Here is a 19,854-nt window from a genome sequence, read left to right as displayed (position 1 = left end):
AAGAGAGACAGAGACAGAGAGATTTTTGACAGTGGAAGAAGGACAGAAGGGATATAAAGCATGAAAGTAACTAGATTCATGGTTGCTGACTTTGAAGATGGAGGAAGGAGACCATAAGCCAAGGAATGTGGGTGGCTTCTACAAAGTGATGGACTTTCCCCTGGAGCCTCTAGAAGGAAACACAGCCCTGCTGAAACCTTGATTTTAGCCTAGTGAAGCCCACATCAGGTTTCTGACCTATAACACTGTAAGATATTAAATTTGTATTGTTTTAAGCCAGTGGTTTTATGGTAATTTGTTACATGAGAGATAGAATGCTAACATAAGCTGGGTGTGGTGGCGCCTGCCTGTGAACCTGCGATTCTGGAGGCTGAAGCAGGGCGACCAGGAATTTAACGAGGCCCTAAGCAATGTATATATTGAGGATATACTAACCGAATGCCTGTCATTTGGTGGGGGAGTTCATAGTTTCTGGCATGTAAAGATTAATCATGGAGCAGGGGAAACAGATGAGAAGAAAACAGCAGCAGCTCTCTGGCCTTCCTGATGCTATCTGCAACCCAGAGGCATCGTGCCTTGGCTCTCTGCCTTCCACAGTCCCTTTTCAAGCACTTTGACCAACAATAAACATGGTTTTCTTCTGCAATATCAATTACTCCCTCTATTGATTTGTTCTCATCAACAAACATTTTCCATTATCTCTCATCTTACAAAAAAAACCCTTCTATTTATTCCATATGCTTCTGTAGCCATTACGCCACTTCTTTAAACCCTTTCCAGCAAAACTGCTCTGACTCTACTTCCTTAAATCCCATTCCCTCTCAGCCCACCTTAATTGTTCTGTCACCATCACACCACTGAACATTTGCTTATCAAGGTCACCAGTAACCTCCATGTTCAATCCAGTGGCTTTAACTCCAATTGAAACTCAGCAAATTCCAGCTTAAAAAAAAAACAAAAAAACCATTTTATCAGGATGATTTACAGACCACATAATTTACTCATTTAAATTGTACGATTCAATGTTTTTAGTTATGCAGCTATCACCACAAGCCAATCTAATTTTAGAATATTTTTTCTCCTCAATGAAAACCCAGTACCTATTAGCAATCACTCTTCATTTCCCCCTCCTTTCTCTCTCCCAGTCACATGTGAACACTAAACCCACTTTCTGTTTCTCTAGACTTACCTATTCTGGATGTCTTTATGTAAATGGAATCATGACATTCGTGATCTTTTGTGATTGACTTCTTTCACTTAGCATAATGTTCTCAAAGTTCATCCATATTGTACCTTGTGTCAGTATTTCATTCCTTTTAATTGTCAAATAATATTCCAGATCCATTTACCAATTCATAGACACTTGAGTTGTTTCCATTTTAGAGCTATTATGAATAATGCTGCTATGATCATTTGTGTACAGGTTCTTGTGTAGACATATATTTTCATTATTCTTGAAGGTATAACACTAGAGTGAGATTGTTGGCTCTATGTTTGAGGAACTACCAAACATTTCTAAAATGACTATCCCATTTTACATTTTTTTATTATAGCCATCCTTGCCCTAATTCTTGAGATGCTTTTTTGCATTGGCTTCCAAGAAATGACACTTTCCTGATTTTTCTTCTACCTCACTTATTGCTCTTTCTTAGTCTTTGTATGTTTTCCTCTTCACTCTGCTTTTCTTCCACTGAACTTCTAAATACTGGAGAATTTCTATCTTGAGACATCTTGCTATGTAATGTTATCTTATGTCTTTAAATATGGTATGTAAATTGCTTCCAGATTTATGTCTTTAGCCCTAACCCCTATATCTAGTTGCTTATTCAACTCTTCTTAGACTATCTGACGGAGATTTCAGACTTAACATATTCCAAAAAGAATACATGAGAACACCTGCTTCCTGTCCCAGTCTTCCAGACTTCAGTAATGGAAATGCTGTCTACCCATTAGCTCAAGTGAGGATCCTCTGATTACTCTTTCTCTTACACCCCATATTAAGGCTATTAGCCAGTTACTTTTGATTCTGCCATTCCACCATTGTGTTAGAATTCATCCACTTTCTAAAAATTTTTATTTATTTGTTCTTTTTGGGTGTACATGACAGTAGAGTGTATTTTTGACATATTATACATACATAGAGTATAACTTATTCTAATTAGGAACCCATTCTTGTGGTTGTCCATGATGTTTTCATGCCTCCTACTACCACCCTAGTCATCTCTTCCCTGGACTGCTATGGCAGACTCCTACTGATTTCCCTGCTGCTGTTCTACAATCCCAGGTTCACATAGCAGCCACTCTTAAGACATCACATCATGTTACCTCCTTGTTTGAAACCCCCACCCCCATGATTTCTATTGCTCTTGAATTTGGGATTTGTTGCCTGGACACAAGGCCTTCTGCAAACCTCCCTTGCTTACCTCTCTCTGCATCTTCTCCCGCTTTGCTTCTCTGCAGGTACTCTTCAGCTCACTGAACTTCTTCCTTCCTCGAGATCTTAACTCTGTCTCCTCTGCTCTACATGTTTTAATTTACCAATTAAACCAAAGAAAGAGGTATTAGAATCTTTACATACAATCTCAAATGTGGCTTATTTTAGAAATTATGAAAATTTTTAAATTTTCATCAACCTACTCAAGAATAAAATTTCTTGTGAATGGTGAATAGAAAAAAATGGAAGAGACTATCATTAAAAAGTCTTGATCAGGAATTGCATATGGCCATTTCAAGTCTAAAACCTGTGTCTTTCTTTTCCTTTCCTCACCAAGTAATCTAAGAATAATGAGGTAGGGCTGAGCAAAGTAGACATCTATCTGTATTGCAGTGAGAGGATGGCTGTGGTGGTGGCAGCCTGGCAAGAGCATCAGAATCTGTGTGGAGCGAGAAAGGGTGTGTAGTGGGGGATGGCAGTAGCCCATGTTGCCTGAGAGAGGTTAGGAAGTTTTCTGCTTGGATGCTAGTGACAGTGGCAACCTGGCAGAGGGTGCTGAGTGAGGGAAGGAGGGTGCCTAGTTTGAGTGTGGAGTTGAGAGCTCAGTGATGAAATATTGGAGCCTATGTTGGATAAGAAGGGTGCTTGCTGGCTTGGCACCATGTGTCAGCTTGACTAGATGTAGGGGGCATCTCTACCATGGGAAGATGGTGGCCTGGTGTGGGGCACTGAACCCCAGCAGGGTGAGGAAAGGCATCAACCAAGGAAAGGCCTGTGGCAGCAAGGATCGGCCACCACAGTGTATTACAGTCTGAGCACGGTGTCGGCTTTTTTTTATCGCTGTGGCCAAAAGCTCTGACAAGAACAATTTTAGAGGGGAAAAAGTTTATTTGGCACTTATGATTTTAGAGGTCTCAGTCCATAGACAGCAGACTTCATTGCTCTGGGCCCCAGGTGAGGCAGAATATCATGGCAGAAGGTTCTAGAGAAGGAAAACAATTCAGAACATGGTAATCAGAAAGCAGGGAGAGCTCTGCTCACCATGGACAAAATATAAACCCTAAAGGCATGCCCCCAGGGATCCACCTCCTCCAGCGACACTCTCCCTGCCTAAAGTCACCACCCAGTTAATCCCTATCAGTGGATTAATGCACTAATTAGTTTAGGACTGTTATAACTCAATCATTTCACCTCTGAACTTTCTTGCATTGTCTTATGTGTGAACTTTTGGGAGACACCTCGTATCTAAACCAAAACACAGGGCAAGGAGGACATCTCTGTGAGTGGATGGTAGCAGTGAAAGATACATTACACACAGGCAGGATTGAGCTAATAAGTAAATATATTGAGGGAAATGAAAGTTTTTCCATGGTCAGGGAAGAGAGCTATTAAACATGCGGAAAAGAAAAGAAACTAGGGGCTGGGGTTGTGGCTCAGTGGTAGAGCACTTGCCTATTATGCATGAGGCCCTGAGTTCGATTTTCAGCACCACATATAAATAAATGAATAAAATAAAGGTCTATCAACATATAAAGGATTAAAAAAAAAAGAAAAGGAACTAGAATGAATTCAGTGATACTGGATTAGAACTGAAGTATTAGCATGAACTCTTGGTTAATAGATATATGTAGAAATAAATATAGATTTAAATACATTAATTACATACATTAATATAGGTATGAACATAATGCACTATGTGTGTATATACATAAATATATTTCCTAGCTCTGGAAGTGGCAACACTCACAATAGCAAGAAACATATTTAGTGCCCATGTCTTGGTTTCTGAGTACCATTCTCCATTAAAAGGAATCAAGACTCCCAATTCCAGGACAGGGCAAGGAAAGTCCAAGATGAGCTTAAAATATCTCATTAGGCCAGAAAGTAAAAAATACTCAAAGAATTGTGGGGTAATGTCAAAAGACCACCCACAGAAGTCAGCTTAAATGAGTTCCTATTGATCATATCTGGTATACTTTGGGCATCAAAATAAATAATGATAATAGCAGATTACAGCTCATTGAATAAAATAGGCATCTATGGGTCCATACTGATATACACAAATGAATAAATAGTTTGAGAGAAGACAGATAGCAAATAGAAGAGGAATGATTAAGAAAAACGTCATTTAGAAATTATGAGAGTATGGCTGGGGATGTAGCTCAATGATAGAAAACCTGTCTGACATGTGCAAAGCCCTGGATTCAATCCCCAATACAAAAAAGTCATCAGAGAAGGATTGATGAATCTTAAAAATTAGTGATCTCAGTTACTTGGCTGAGGCAGGAGGATTGCAAGTTTGAGGCCAACCTGGGCTCCTTAGAGAGACCATTTAAAAATAAAATATTTTTGAAATAAAATATTTTTTTAAATGCTTGCCTAGTATGTGGGAGACCCTGGATTCAATTTCCAATACTACTACAATGATAACTAGCAACAGAAGTTTAATGAGGAAAAAGATATTATGTAGACCTAAAATACCTTCACACAAAATAATAGTGACAAAGCGGGAGAGGGGGGGAACTGATGATGGAGAAATCTATCAGACACCACCTTAATTGAGGAAAGTTAACATCACCAACAATGGGACAAATAGAAATCCTACCACCTGATAGAATTCATTGTCACTTCTGTGACATTCATGCCAAAAATGCATAATCTTTGTCAGAGGAAAAAATATCTGACATATCCAAACTGAGGGACATTATTAAAAAAATCACTGGTCTTAAAGGCTACCATCTTCAAGAGCCAAATTCAACAAAGTCAAGGAGACTAAAGAGACATGAAAACAAAATGCAAAGTGTGATCCTGGACTAGATCTTTTCTCACAATTGTCAAAACTTAAATGGAGCTTGTGGATTAGTTAGTAGTAATGGATCAATCTTCATTTCCTGATTGTAATGGTTATATTGTGGTTATGTAAGAGAACATCCTTGTTTGTAGGTAGCAATTGTGCCCAGCTTGAGCTGTGGGTACTGTGGTATCTCATTGGCAATTTACCCTCACTTGTTTCAGGAAAACTATTATTTGTACTATTGTCATTGCAACTTTTATAGGTTTTAAATGATTTCAAAAGAAACAAGTTAGATTTATATTAGAAAGCTAAAGTTTCTTTTTATGTGTGTGGGGGGATAACCAGGGATTGAACCCAGGCACACTTGACCAGAGCCACATTCACAGCCCTATTTTGTATTTTATTTAGAGACAGGGTCTCACTGAGTTGCTTAGTGCCTTGTTTTTGCTGAGGCTGGCTTTGGACTCTCAATTCTCCTGCCTCAGCCTCAAAGCTGCTGGGATTACAGGCATGTGCCACTGTGCCCGGCAAAACCTGTAGTTTCTTATGAAAATGTTTTGATATCTTATTAAATGCCTTTCCCACTGAATGTTTTTCAAGAGGCTCCTATGGATAACTCTTTCCAGTTTACCCCTCTGTACTGTACACACATTTTTCCTCTTCTCCTTTTCCAGTTCTGGGGATTGAACATGATAGGTTAACGCTCTGCCACGGAACCATATTTCCAACTCACAAATATTTTTTCCTGTGTGCACTATGACATTAAATGGTTGTGGCGAGGATGTGGGGAGAAAGGTACACTCATACGTTGCTGGTGGGGCTGCAAATTAGTGCAGCCACTCTGGAAAGCAGTGTGGAGGTTCCTTAGAAAACATGGAATGGACCTACCATTTGACCCATCTATCCCACTCCTCGGCCTATACCCAAAGGACTTTAAATCAGCATTCTACAGAGATACAGCCACATCAATGTTCATAGCTGCTCAATTCACAATAGCCAGACTATGGAACCAACCTAGATGCCCTTCAGTTGATGAATGGATAAAGAAACTGTGGTATATATATATACAATGGAATATTACTCAGCTATAAAGAATAATAAAATTATGGCATTTGCAGGCAAATGGATGAAATTGGTGAATATCATGTTAAGTGAGATAAGCCAATCTCAAAAATCCAAAAGAGGAATGATCTCACTGATAAGCAGATGATGACACTTAAGGGGGGGTGGGAGTGGGACAAGAATGGAGGAAGGAGGGACTGTATAGAGGGAAAAGAGAGGTGGGAGGGGTGGGGGGGAAGGAAAAAAATAATGGAATGAATCAAACATCATTACTCTATGTAAATTTATGAATATGCAAATGGTATGCTGTTACTCCATGTACAAACAGAAACAACATGATCCCATTTATTTACAATAAAAATAAATTTAAAAAAAATGGTTGTGAAACATTATTTCAGGTAGAGGGAGCCATCTATGCAAAGGCCTAGAGCTCAGACAACACATCTTTTAGAACTGTAAGCAGTTTGGCACATCTGGAAAGTAGAAGTGGTGTGGTGGCAGTTGTCAAAAGAAGATAGTTGACAACCTCAGCTGGATGGTGGTGCATAATTCACTTCCATAGCCCTAAAACTGATAACCCAAAGTGAAACATTAGCAAGGATGCACTCCAACTAATAATGACAACCTTTGACTAGAAACTGGATGCTGCTTAACCTCAGAATTTAGTCACAAATTAGCCTAAATTGTGCCTCCAGGTGATGCATCTCAAAAATGTGAAGAGGATGGAAAAGGAGGCCTCTCATATTAATTTTCAAATAATTTAGCAAAAAGAACACTTTATAACAGACACACGTGATAGGATAATTTATTGAAATATAAATTTGCCTTTAGTTCTGTTTTCTTGCCCTATTCCCAGAATGCTGCTTTCTTTCCTTGAGCTTTTGTTCAGAGGGTCAAAGCACAAGTTCAACAATACGACTGCCTTTCATTTTCAAAAACCTAAACGCATTAAAGTGATTATGCCAGGTAGTCCCAAAGAAGGAAGAGAGGTTAGATAGAGCCCAGGAGGGAGTGTCTACTAAGGAGGCCTCTAAGAATAATTTGAGAAACAAAGTTAACTGTTCCTGTAACTATGGAGTAACAGGAACCAGGATACAGCCCCTATGTGCTGTCTCCTGGTAACCCCCGGGGAAGTACCCCCTCCTCAGTTTGGAAGGACTTTGTGGTGCAGTGGGAAAGCTGAGCCTTTGGTGTTGGGGTTCCCGGATTTGGTAAGGAGCCCAAGCTTAAGCTGGAGGCCAAGCTTCAGGAAGCAGCAGAGCCATCTTCCTGTAAGGGACCATGTGGTCCTGGACAAAGCTTCTTAGCAGTGACCAGTCTGGATCAAAAAGATCAGAGGACCCTTCCTAAGTACTGTAGACTGTGTTAAACCTGGGATGGGACACAGCTTCATAGCTGACTGAGGTTAAATTTCCATCAACCTACAGTGGTGATTTAGAATGAGATTTGATAATATAAAAATAATGTGATATTTTCTTCACCTAGAACTGTGAAATAATTTTCATCATACCCACCCAAACCCATATTTATAGCTCTCAGTGTTTGAAAGAAAATTTCTTACATATGAAAAGACTTTTTTTTTCCAGAAATATTCCATATAAGTCTTTAGTTGTACCTCTCTCCGTGAGAGAACAGATAAAAGGGTGTTTGATATGTGTCCCAGGAATGAATGCCAGATGAACTCATGATGCCTTAGCAAGCAAGCTTGGTTTTCTTTTATTCTTTCTATCCCAGAAGTTGAAGTGATGGAAAGAAGGAAAAAAGCTACCCTGACATTTGGTAGAAGTAGGTAGATGACTTTCTATTCTCCCCTTTTCCAGAACTCTCTGAACTGACTTGGGGCTGAGAGCGGGACTTGGCTGAATACCAGTTTCATTCCAGTATTCTTATGACTTTCTCTTCTGGGTGCAAAGTCTCATCCAAATACCTATCCTTTGTATTTCTTTCATCTTAGTTTGATCTGAAAATTCCACTGTGACAGATTTTGAAGAGACTTCTAATAAATGATGACTGAAAGGATACAAGGAAGACCACTCTCTTGCTTTAACAATGTTTTAATTTTCTAAATCAGGATGCTTATACAGAAAATAAATGAGCAAAAGTGTTATGGATTTAGCCATGTGTGAAAAATCCAATTGACTACAGATTGGAGGTTGTGACTGCCATTACCCGTCCATGGCCCTGGGCATATCATTTAACTCTGTTTTGAACTTGAAGACCAGAGAATGTCATGTTCTGTTCTTACAATTTTATAATGTAGAGTAAGAGACCCTTTTAAAATTGAAATACAGGGTTATATAGGACCTTATCTATGGTATAAATATAGAAGGTTAAATATAAAGAAATATATTATTTTTCATGGAAATTTTGACTGTGCAAGATCAATGCCCTAAAACCTAGAAAACGAACAACTATACATTTTGGCTGAGTGCAGTAGATAATCAGTGCTAGGTGAAAAAAAACCTGTCCAAACAAATGATGGAAATTAGCAAAGAATTATAATTGGAACTGAATTATACATAATTTTAATCATTGAAAGAAGCCCCTTTAATTAATACTGATGAATGAAAAGTGCTTTTTATGTTATTTCAGAACCTGGAAAATGAGCATAATTAAATACTGGGCTGCAAAGGTAAAATAGATTTCACATAAGGTAGTATGTACACTTAGCCAATGCAAAACCAACCAACCATGACTGTACACATGGAAATTTCAGCCAGTACTCACCAGTGGGAATAGGTTTTTCCCTGAGCACGTTTCATTAGCAGTTTAATTTTATTACCACTAATCATCATTGCATTGCTGCTCATCTAAGTTTTGGCTAATTGTTATTTTTTTTCCAGTTCTTCTACTTTTAGTAAAAAACAAGTTGCATGTAATTTTGTTTCTCTAACATTATTGTGCTGAAATTTATCATAAATATCACCTAACTAAAAATGTTCTTTAGATATTGAATGATCCAGAAAGGTTTTATACACACTCTGGATTCACTGAACAACTACCACTACATAATAGTCTTGTAGCCCAGTGAGTAGACAAACTTCTCTTTGCTGTATTCAGTGTGACCAACCCAGCACAGTGGTATACACCTGTAATTCCAGCGACTTGGAAGGCTGAGACAGGAGGATTATAAATTCCAGGCCAGCAACTTAGTGATATGCTGCTTCAAAATTAAAAAAAGGACTGGGATGTTGCTCAGTGGTAAAATCCCCAGCACATGCCCCACACTGTGCCGCCAAAAAAAAAAAAAAAAAAGAGGAAGGATCAGATTTCTCAGGACTCAACATGTACATGGTAAGTAGGAATGTTACTTCATTCATAGCTTTGAGTATAGGACAGGTTGCATATTAAATCTCCTTCTAAGTTGCTACCCTTTTTCAGATGATGGAAATTTGATCTCAGTTCATTGTTATTTCCCTTTTTTGCATAAGTGAGGAAAGGAAGATTTCTAAATTATTCTTCACATTCCCAACTATAGTGTGGGTTGAAACTAGAAGTTGAAATATGCTTCACAAGTAAGATTGAAAACTTCATTTTCACAATGTTCTGACATATGACTCATGGAGATGAAAATATTCAGTACAAAATTTGCTGAAAGAAATAAATATTCAAAATATTTCTAAGTTCTTACTGGACTAAGTACAGTGCACCAAAAAAATAAAATAAAATACATAAATAAAATAAATTTTAGGGTCATATAAATAAATATTTACCTATTTAAATATAAATAAAAGCAATAAAATTCAAAACCAAAAGTTAAGTAATTTATGTGATTTTTAAGGAATTAATCTGTAAACATTTATAGAATTCATTCATTATAAATTACTAAATCTGCCATCATGGTGGTGCATATCTGTAATCCTAGTGATCTGGGAGGCCACGACAGGAGGATCACAAGTTCAAAGCCAGCCTCAGCAATTTAGTGAGGTCCTAAGCAACTCAGGGAGGCCCTAAGCAACTCGGTGAGACCCTGTCTCTAAATAAAATACAAAAATGGACTGAGGATTTGGTTCAGTGGTTAAACACCCCTGGGTTCAATCCCTAGTACCTACACAATAAATAAATAAATCCAATATACCCTGACAAACAGGTCTTAGAGAAATCTAGGCAAGGTGTATGGGCAGCTTTGCAGGTACTCGAGTGAGGTCCAATGGCCTTGAAAATGGACACTTTCTTTAGGTGGATGTAGGAGTTTGATAGTGCTGCCACAACCAAGTATATAGTGTTTTTACAAAACCAGATAGCTTAAAGAACAGAATTTTATTTTCTCACAGTTCTGGAGGTTAGACATCTGAGATCAAGGTGTCAGCAGGGTTGGTTTCCCCTGGGGCGTCTCTCTTCAGCTTGCGGAAGGTTGTCTTCTTGTTGGTCATGCAGCCTTTCCTCTGTATCTCAGGTGGAATCTCTCTTATTAAGAGGACATCAACCCCGTTGGATTGGGTCCCCTCCTAATGAACTCGTTTTACTTATATTACCTTTTTAAAGATCCTGTATCCTGCTGGGTGCTGTGGCAGACGCCTGTAAGCCCAGCGGCTCTGGAGGCTGAGGCAGGAGGATGGTGAATTCAAAGCTAGCCTCAGCAACTTAGTGAAAGTGAGCAACTCAGCAAAATCTTGTCTCAAGATAAAATATTTAAAGGGTTGGGGATGTGGGTAAGGCCCCCCCGCCCGGGTTCAATCGCTGGTACAAAAATAAATTAATAAATAAAGCCTGTCTCCAAATAGTGTCACACTCTGAAGCACTAGGGGTTATGACTTCAATGTAAGAATGGTGCAGTGGGCTACAAGCCAGCCCATGACAGTGGATTTAGCCCCTCCCCCAAGTTCTAACGTGAGAATGTCTGTAATAAATCACAACTCCTGAAGTATAAGAATCTATTCAATGCTCCTTGACAAAGGAATAAGAAACCAAACAGGCAAAATGCAAAAATGTTTTTATCAGTTTCAGGAAACTGTATATGCCTTTTCTTTGAACAGCTTCAGGCCTCATCTGATTCTGATTGACTCAGTTCCAGGGCCCCCTCTGTTCATGCTACAACACACTCTCATTAGAGTTAATGTAGTTCTTTATCCTCCAAATCTGGTAGCAAAGTAGAGTTCAGCCAAACTCATAGAAAGTTTTATTAAGTTATGGCTTGAATTGTAGTATTCAGGCGGGTAACAGAGGCCTAGAAAGATTTAGGGTCTGGAAACAGACTGAGTATTCGTCTGGTTGTTATTTACTGATTGTGAAGCTAGGACAAAATTATGGTTTCTGAGCATCACTGTCCTCCCTGATTCTTTGTGGACAACTCTGTTTGCAGAACCATGTCGAAGACTGTAAAATAATATACTGTGTGTAAAAATGTTGCTAATACTTTGTAGATACTCAGTAAGTGGCAGCTAATATTTCAAAGTTTTATTTATAGTAACCATTAAGAAGATTGTGGATCTGCAGTAAGATGAGGAAATATTTTATGTGAATATTTTTTGAATGTGTTTGTCCTTGTTTTGCTTTCTGTGCTATTTCCTTAGTCTTATATTCCAAGTTTTTGTTGTTGTCTCATTTCTGTTGTCCTGTTTAGTTTCAAAAAGTTCTTTTTTATTCTCTCCATGTTCCCATTTTTAAATCTTTTTTCAGAGATGCTATGCCTTCTTTTATTTTACTGAAAACACAGTTGTTTTGTTGCTGGTTTTTAAAACAAAATTTCTCTGCTGCTTCTTACAATGATTTTATTTCCTCTGAGTTCCTATTTATTCCTCATGGGTTTTGATCTCACATTAAAGGATTTCTTCCAGTATCTGGTAATGCTCGGCTGTTTATTCATATTAAAGAATAGGCACTAAAAAAAGATGATTAGAGACTCTGTAGGACTCATAGACTTAAATCAAGGGTGACTGAGCTCTGAATATTGGAAATTCCTTTCTCTTGGCCTGGTTATTTTCTCCTGAGGAATCTTCCAATATCTTGCAGGTTTTAAGTCTAGTTACTAGTATTCTGGCAACCAAATGGGGAATGGTGCTAGATATGTCAACATTTGGTATTTTAAGGATTCCACTTATTCCTCACTTAGTCAGACAAACCCCTCTGCTACTTAACCTGATGAACACTGATCACAGAGTTGCTCTAACTCAGCCTTTCTAGAGAGCAGGCTTCTACTCTACTAGGGTAGGCAAAGGGTTGTGGGTGCTTGTAACTGGGCAGATGTGAAGATTTGGGGGAATCTGTGTGTTTCAATTGAGTAGTCTTCCTGTTTTCAATCTCACGGGTACCCTTATGCTCAAAGTGATCTGATGCCAATTTCTGAATTCCTTTTTGCAGAGTAAACTGAACTTCAGTTTTCTCTGGTGTGTTGTTGATCTCCACTTGCTATCTGCTTATCAGATTTTCAAAAACAAGTTAATGTTCTCTTTTCCCCTTCTTTTGTCCACAAGGATTGTATTAGTATTCTCAGGCTGCCATAACAAAACACCATGGACTGGGTAACTTAAAAAGTAATTAATTTTCTCATAGTTTTGGTGGTTAGAAGCCCAAAATCAAGGCAGCATCAGAGCTGGTTTTGGTGAGACCTCTTGTCATGGCTTGTGGATGACCACTTTCTCCCTGTGTTGTCTGTCAGACGGCCTCTTCTCTTGCCTGTGCAGAGAGAGGTCTCTGGTGTATCTCCTCTTATAAGGATACACCAGTCCTATCAGAGTATGACCCCATCAATGGCTTGTTTTAAATTTAGTCATCTCTCTTAAATCCCTACATCCAAATGCATTCATGCTGTGGATTAGCACTTCAATATGTGAGAATATGAGGGGACACGATTCAGTCCCTAATAAGGGTTTATGCCCTTTAAAAATTTTTCCTGTCATTTCAATGGAATTTTAGGAGCTGTAAAAATTGCATATATTTAGTTCAAATTTGCTTAATTTGTACATTTGTGAAATTCTTCTCATTGTAGTTCCTGAATCATTTTGAGATAGAGAATAAATAAAATCTAAGGATTCTACCTTTAGATTTTATTCTCTTGAGCATGGGGCTCAACTTCTCTCTCCTCCTTCTGACCCTTTCATGCTTCCATCTTTTAATTTTTCTTCTGTGTCTCCTTCACTAGAGGTATCCTCAAATATGAAGTTGCAAATTTAGGTTAAATTATAAATATTCTCTTTGCTAAAGTTACTATTTTGCAATGACAGATATATCATTTAACCATAGGGATACATTCTATGAAATATATCATTAGGTGATTTTGTGGTTGTGAATATCAGAATGCACTCATACAAACTAAGATAGCTATGATGTCACTTGGTATTATGCAGGAATGTTCAGAGGTGAAATGATTAGATTATGAGAGAAGTGAACTAATCAGTCCATCCTCGTTGGATGACCTGAGTGGTAACTGTAAGCAGGTAGGGCATGGCTAGAGCAGGTGGTCACTGGGGGTGTGTCCTGGAAGGGTTCATCTTTTCTGAGGTCCCTTCCCATTTCTCTCTATGCTTCTTGGCTGTCATAAACTCAAAAGCTCTCCCCTAACATGTACTTCTGCCATGATGTTCTTCTTCATGTTGGACCCAGAGCAATGGAATCAGCTCACCATGGACTAAACTTCTGAAACCATAAGCCAAAATAAACTTTTCCTCTTTGTTCTTGTGGGTTATTGTGGTCACGGCCATGCAACATCAACTAACTCATTAGGTGATACAGTCTTATGGAATTGCTGTTGTATATGTGTTCAATTCTTGGCTGAACATGATGTGGTATATGACTATACTATAATTATAATCTATGCTCAGGTGAGGTATACCAGGCATATTAGTGATGTAAAAATGACAATATCTTCATTGAATTCTTAAAGGATTTATAAATTTTGAAGTCAAGAAGCAAAGGCATTCAGAAATATGTAATCACGAATCTATATCCTTTACATATCTTCTGCTTAATGGGTTGAGCACAACCTTTTTTGTGTGTGATCAGGCAGGGTAGCAAATAGATGGAAGACTGTGGGCAACTTAATGTCTTAAAGCCTCAGTATTTTTCAACTGAAATATTAGCATAATAATAAAATACACAGCACAAAATCCTTGTGAGAATTCAATAATATGTAGTACTTACTCTAAGGCACTGGATAACACTGGAGTTCCAATGGACATTCGCCAGACAAAAGAAGCTATCTAATCCTCTTTTATCCATGGGTGTGGTGGCACATGCCTGTAATCCCAGCTATTTAGGGAGGCTGAAGCCAGGGAATTGTAGGTTCAAGAACAGCTCAGTAATTTAGCAAGACCCTGTCTCATGGAGGAAAAAAATTCTCTTTTTATCAATTAGTATTAGAGGTTTAAGCAAGGTAGACATTTTATTTCTCTCTGACCTAAATGCCTAAGGTTAGGCAATCCAGCTGATAAAGCAGCTCCTCAATATTCTGGGATCCAGTCTCCTTGCATTTCTTATTTCACCAATAGGGTGTGACTCTTAGCTTCTTGATGCAGAAGAGTTGCTAGGGTGCCACTTGTCCTACAGAGTAAGCAACAAGAGTTATTAGCAGAGAAGAGAGAAAAAGACATGTGCTAGTTGTCTTTTCAGAGTGCTTCCTAGAAATTACCACTCAATACTTTTGCTTTCAGTCTATCTATAACGTAGTCATGTGACCACAACTAGCTGCAAAATAGGTTAGAAAATGTCTTTAAACCTTGCAGCCAAGTGCTTAGCTAAAAACTATAGGCTCTATTATAAAGTAGAAGGGGCAGTCCACATCTCTACCCTCCCCTTTCTTATACTTCCTTCCTAACAATAATCATAACTATAAATCAAAAAATCCATCTGACCTGCCTTTTCCCTGTTCCCACTTTTGGTGAATAAATTGTGATCTACATTATGACAAAATAAAAAACTTTTTTTGGGTGGGGTGGGTACTGGAGATTGAACTCAGGGGCACTTGACCACTGAGCCACATCCCCAGTCCTATTTTGTATTTTTTTATTTAGAGACAGGATCTCACTGAATTGCTTAGTGCCTCACTGTTGCCGAGGCTGGCTTTTAACTCTTGATCCTCCTGCCTCAGCCTTCTAAGCTGCTGGGATTACAGATGTGTCCCACTGTACCTGGCACAAAATAAGAAACTTTATCCACTCAAATTAATTGATCATCATATGGAGTAAATTCCTCCTCCTAAATCTCTCTTAAATAATTCATCCTTCCCATCCTTTCCTGTTAGGAAAATACCAACTCTGCTTTGAGGATGTAAGAAAATGGTTTATGATGAGACAAATATGAATTACTGTTTAAGTCAGTTTTTTGGCTGCTGTGACTAAAAGTTCTGACCAGAACAATTTTAGGGAAGAAAAGTCTATTTGAAGTCTATTTGAGGACTTACAGTTTCCGAGGTCTTAGTCCATAGGAGGCCAGCTCCATTCCTTAGGGGCTCAAGACGAGGCAGAGCATAATGTTGGAAGAGTGTAGCAGAGGGAACCAGATCACATGATGATCAGGCAGCAGAAAGAGGTCTCCACTTGCTAAATACAAATATATACCCCAAAGACACATCCCCAATTCTCACCTCCTCCAGTCACATCCTACCACTTCAGTTGACACTCAGTTAACCCCTATCAGGGGTAAATCACTGATTAGGTTAAGACTCTCACAACCCAAACATTTCTCCTCTGAACCTTCTTGCATTGTCTCACATGAGAGCTTTTGGGAGATACCACATCTAAACCATAACAGTTACCATGGCCCAGAAACAGATTCAGGTTCAATGGAATGACACGGTTTTCCCATGGAAGAATTTACACCAGGTTTTATAGTAACAAAAAAAAAAAAAAGTAGGTGAGGTCCTCAAGTAGGTGAACTACAAAGAAGAGGGAAAATCTCATCTCCAAGATTCACATGTTGTGTTTAACAAGGTGAGAAAATCTTTTACAGGCTCCAGATGTTGTCTTTAACAAAACAGGGAAATTTTTCACAGGATTCAGATGTTATCACATTCTTAGCTTTAAGGTTGGTGGAGGCCAGAGGTCTACCAAGTTTACACAATATCTTAAGAGTTGCCCAACTTTCTAAATATAATCTATTATCTTTCTCCTTAAAACTCTCCAGTGGTACCATATCCTTTATAGTATTAAAGGATGAAGTCATTAGCAAAAAATATATATATCATTTGTTATATATTTATTATCTATTATATACATTCATTATTTTTATGGTATAAATATGACTGACCAGTGTTATGGGGCGCAACTTAAGAACAGACTGATCACCACTAAGAAGTTCAAATTTGAGAGTCTTTATTAAGCTGGCCAGACGGCTGTCTCACTCAATGCCCCCAAAAATGGCTATTGGGAGAACAGCCCCAACCACAGGGCTGTAGGGGGTTCTTATACCAAAAATTACATTAATCATAAGTGTCTGTTGCTGTGATTCGAAATTACACATTAACATCATGAGATCATGGACAGAGGGGGGAATGGGGAGTAGGTCACCTAGGTACAAACTAAAGAATAGTTACTAACAACCACACAATTACTGCTACATGGTACACTGGTTAGGAGAAATAGAGATCAAAAAAGAACAATTTTTCATTACATAGGAATTGTCATTTTATATTGTTAAATACATCGCACCAAGTAACTGATGATGGGTACAGAGACAGGCGTTCCCATGGGAGAAACTTATTTCCTACATAACATGAAGTCTCAGAGTAAAATAGAGCCTGTTTAATCAATTCCCTCATAGTCTGGCCTGTAACATTCTCATGGAGCCAGATCTGTCAGCCCATCACAACCAGGACCCAGAAACACAGATTCAAATCAAATGGAATAATATGTATCTATGGAATTATACACACACACACACACACACACACACACACACACACACATTCCTTCTTTCTTGATTCATTCCCCACTTATCTTTCCAGCTTCATTTCTCTTGTTCCCTTCTGAGGTAGACAGAACAATGTTCCCCCAAAGATCCACTTTTTTAAATCTCGGGGGCCTATGAATATGTTACAGTTATATGACAAGGGTGAATTAAGATTATTGATAGAATTAAAGTTTCTAATCAACTGAATTTAAAATGAAGAAATTATTCTGGTGTCTTCGTTTGGGCTACTCTAACAAAGTATCACAAACTGGCAGGCTTAAACAACAAAGAATTATTTTTCCCAGTTTTAGAGGCTGGAAGTTCAAGACCAGAGTGCCAGTCAGCATGGTTTGGTTCTGGTGAGGGACTTTTTCTAGCTTCTTGTCTGTTGACTCATCGAATCTTCGCATGGTGGAAAGAGCTAGCAAGCTCTCTGGTCACTTCTTACAAGGGCACTAATCCCATTGATGAGGGCTCCACCCTGTTAATCTAATTATCTCCCAAAGTCCCTATATCCAAATACCATCACATTAAGATTAGGGTCTCCAATTTAAGAATTTTGGGGGGATATTTTTAGTCTGTTGCATCTAGATGATCTGGAAGATGAGTCAACATCAGAGTGAGACAATGTGGAAAAGCCTCAGATATCTTGGAGAAGAGCGAGGGGGCCACAATCCAAAGGATAAATGTTAAAGTCAAATGCTGGCAGGGTTGAGTTCTTCTCAGGTCTTTTTTCTCTGTGGCTCACAGATGGCCATCCTCTTGCTATCTCTTCACATGGTCCCTGTTTCATGTATGTGTGCCCCTACAGTCTCTTCCTATTCCTATAAATTCAATATGATTTTAACTTAATTATCTCTCTAAAGACCTTATTTTCAATTATAGTTACATTTGGAGGTACTAGTGGTTAGAACTTTAATATGTGAATTTGGGTATGTTATGGGGACCATAATTTAGTTTGTAACAGAACACTAACTACAAACACTTGAGTATAATAAAAAGTTATAAACAAAAAAATTAGAGTTAATGCTTCCTGGAAACACAGCAGACCAGTTTCCCCTTTCTTCCTCAGTTCATTATTTCTCCCTTCTCTCTTTTTCTGGGTATGATGTAGGTATAGTAAAACAGACCCTTTTGCGTATGAAATTACATGAGTTGTGTAACTACCACATCCAATTTGGTTTTTATAATCAAGTTTATAGGATGGATAGGAATAAAATATCTACATTTCAGTTATATTTAAATTTTTTGCTGTTGTTGTTTTGGAAGGCTGAAACACCTATTAGTAAGTTAGGGCCAAGAAACAAACAAACTTCAGGCAACGTTGTAAAAAGTAGAATAAAAAGTTTTTCTCCTTTAATGATCTGAGAGGTAGAAATTTGATTGTATCCTTTAAGTGTCTGTAGTCCTTACAGACCATTCCTGTCTTTACCTATCCAAAAAGAATTTAAAATTCAATCATATTAAATTTATCCTTTTTTTTTTTTTTGGTACTGGGGATTTAATTCAGGGGCACTCGACCATTGAGACACATTCCCAGCCCTACTTTGTATATTTTATTTAGAGATAGTGTCTTGCTGAGTTGCTTAGGGCCTCACCAAGTTGCTGAGTCTGACTTTGAACTCACAGTCCTCTTGCCTCAGCCTCCTGAGTCGCTGGAATTATAGGCATGCGCTGCTATGCCCAGCTATCCCAACTTTCTTAATACTTGTTTTGTTTTCTCCCATTATCTTTAGCTGCTTTTAGACCTCTAGGAAGCTTTCTTAGTCAATAGAAAGTAACCACTAATGGATCCTCATGTAGGTGGTGTAGAGGATAATTCCAAAACAATGTAGGAGAACACTGTTACTTTAGGAATTCTAATTTAGGTAGAAAAATGTCTTTATTCCTTTAGGAATTCATATTATACTCTTTTATTTGGATGACTCTAAACTATATTTCTTAAGGTCTAATGTCTCATGTGAGTTATAGTCAATGCCCCATGACTATCACCGTATACAGTTAACGACTATTTTCATCTCTCTCCCAACCCATCTGAGAGAGTTCCATTTCTTGGATTTTCTTCTATCATGTTAGCATTTTATGCTTACAGATTCCACTGTTATCCTTTTATTTTCCCCTTTGTTATCAAGTAGAAAATTTCAGCAAACCTGATTTGTGTGTATATGCTAACAGCTTCCTACTATCCCTGCCTCTTTCAGTTTTTTCAATGGCACCTATCATTATTTAGCATGCCATATATCATTCTTGTTTATTGTCTGCTTCTCCCCACTAGAATGTAAGCTTCATGAGGATAGATTTTTGTCTATTGTTTATTGCCATATTCCCACTGGATAAATGCCACACTGTGTTAGTTTTCTATCACTGTTAACAAAGTACCTGAGAAAAACAAACTGAAAGGAGGAAAGATTCATTTTGGTTCATGGTTTCAATTCCATGTGGGTTGGCTGGTTCCACTGCTTTAGATTAGAGGGCAAGGCAGAAGGAAGAAGGGCTTGAGACAAGATATAGCTTTCAGGGATTAATCCACAGATGAGATTAGAGCCCTCGTGATCCAATCACTGACCCAAAGCCTCACCTCTGCATTGGTGGAGATCAAACTTTCAACACATGAGCCTTTCAGGGACAATCCAGATCCAAACTTAATAAGCACTTACTATGTGCCAGACATTGCTGCACATACTGTTTACGTACAAAATCTCATTTAATTTTTACCACATGGAAGAGGTCTTCTATTAGT

This window comes from Sciurus vulgaris, assembly GCF_902686455.1.
Source record: "Sciurus vulgaris genome assembly, chromosome: 6".
NCBI lineage: Eukaryota > Metazoa > Chordata > Mammalia > Rodentia > Sciuridae > Sciurus > Sciurus vulgaris.
Note: the sequence above shows the minus strand (reverse complement) of the source record.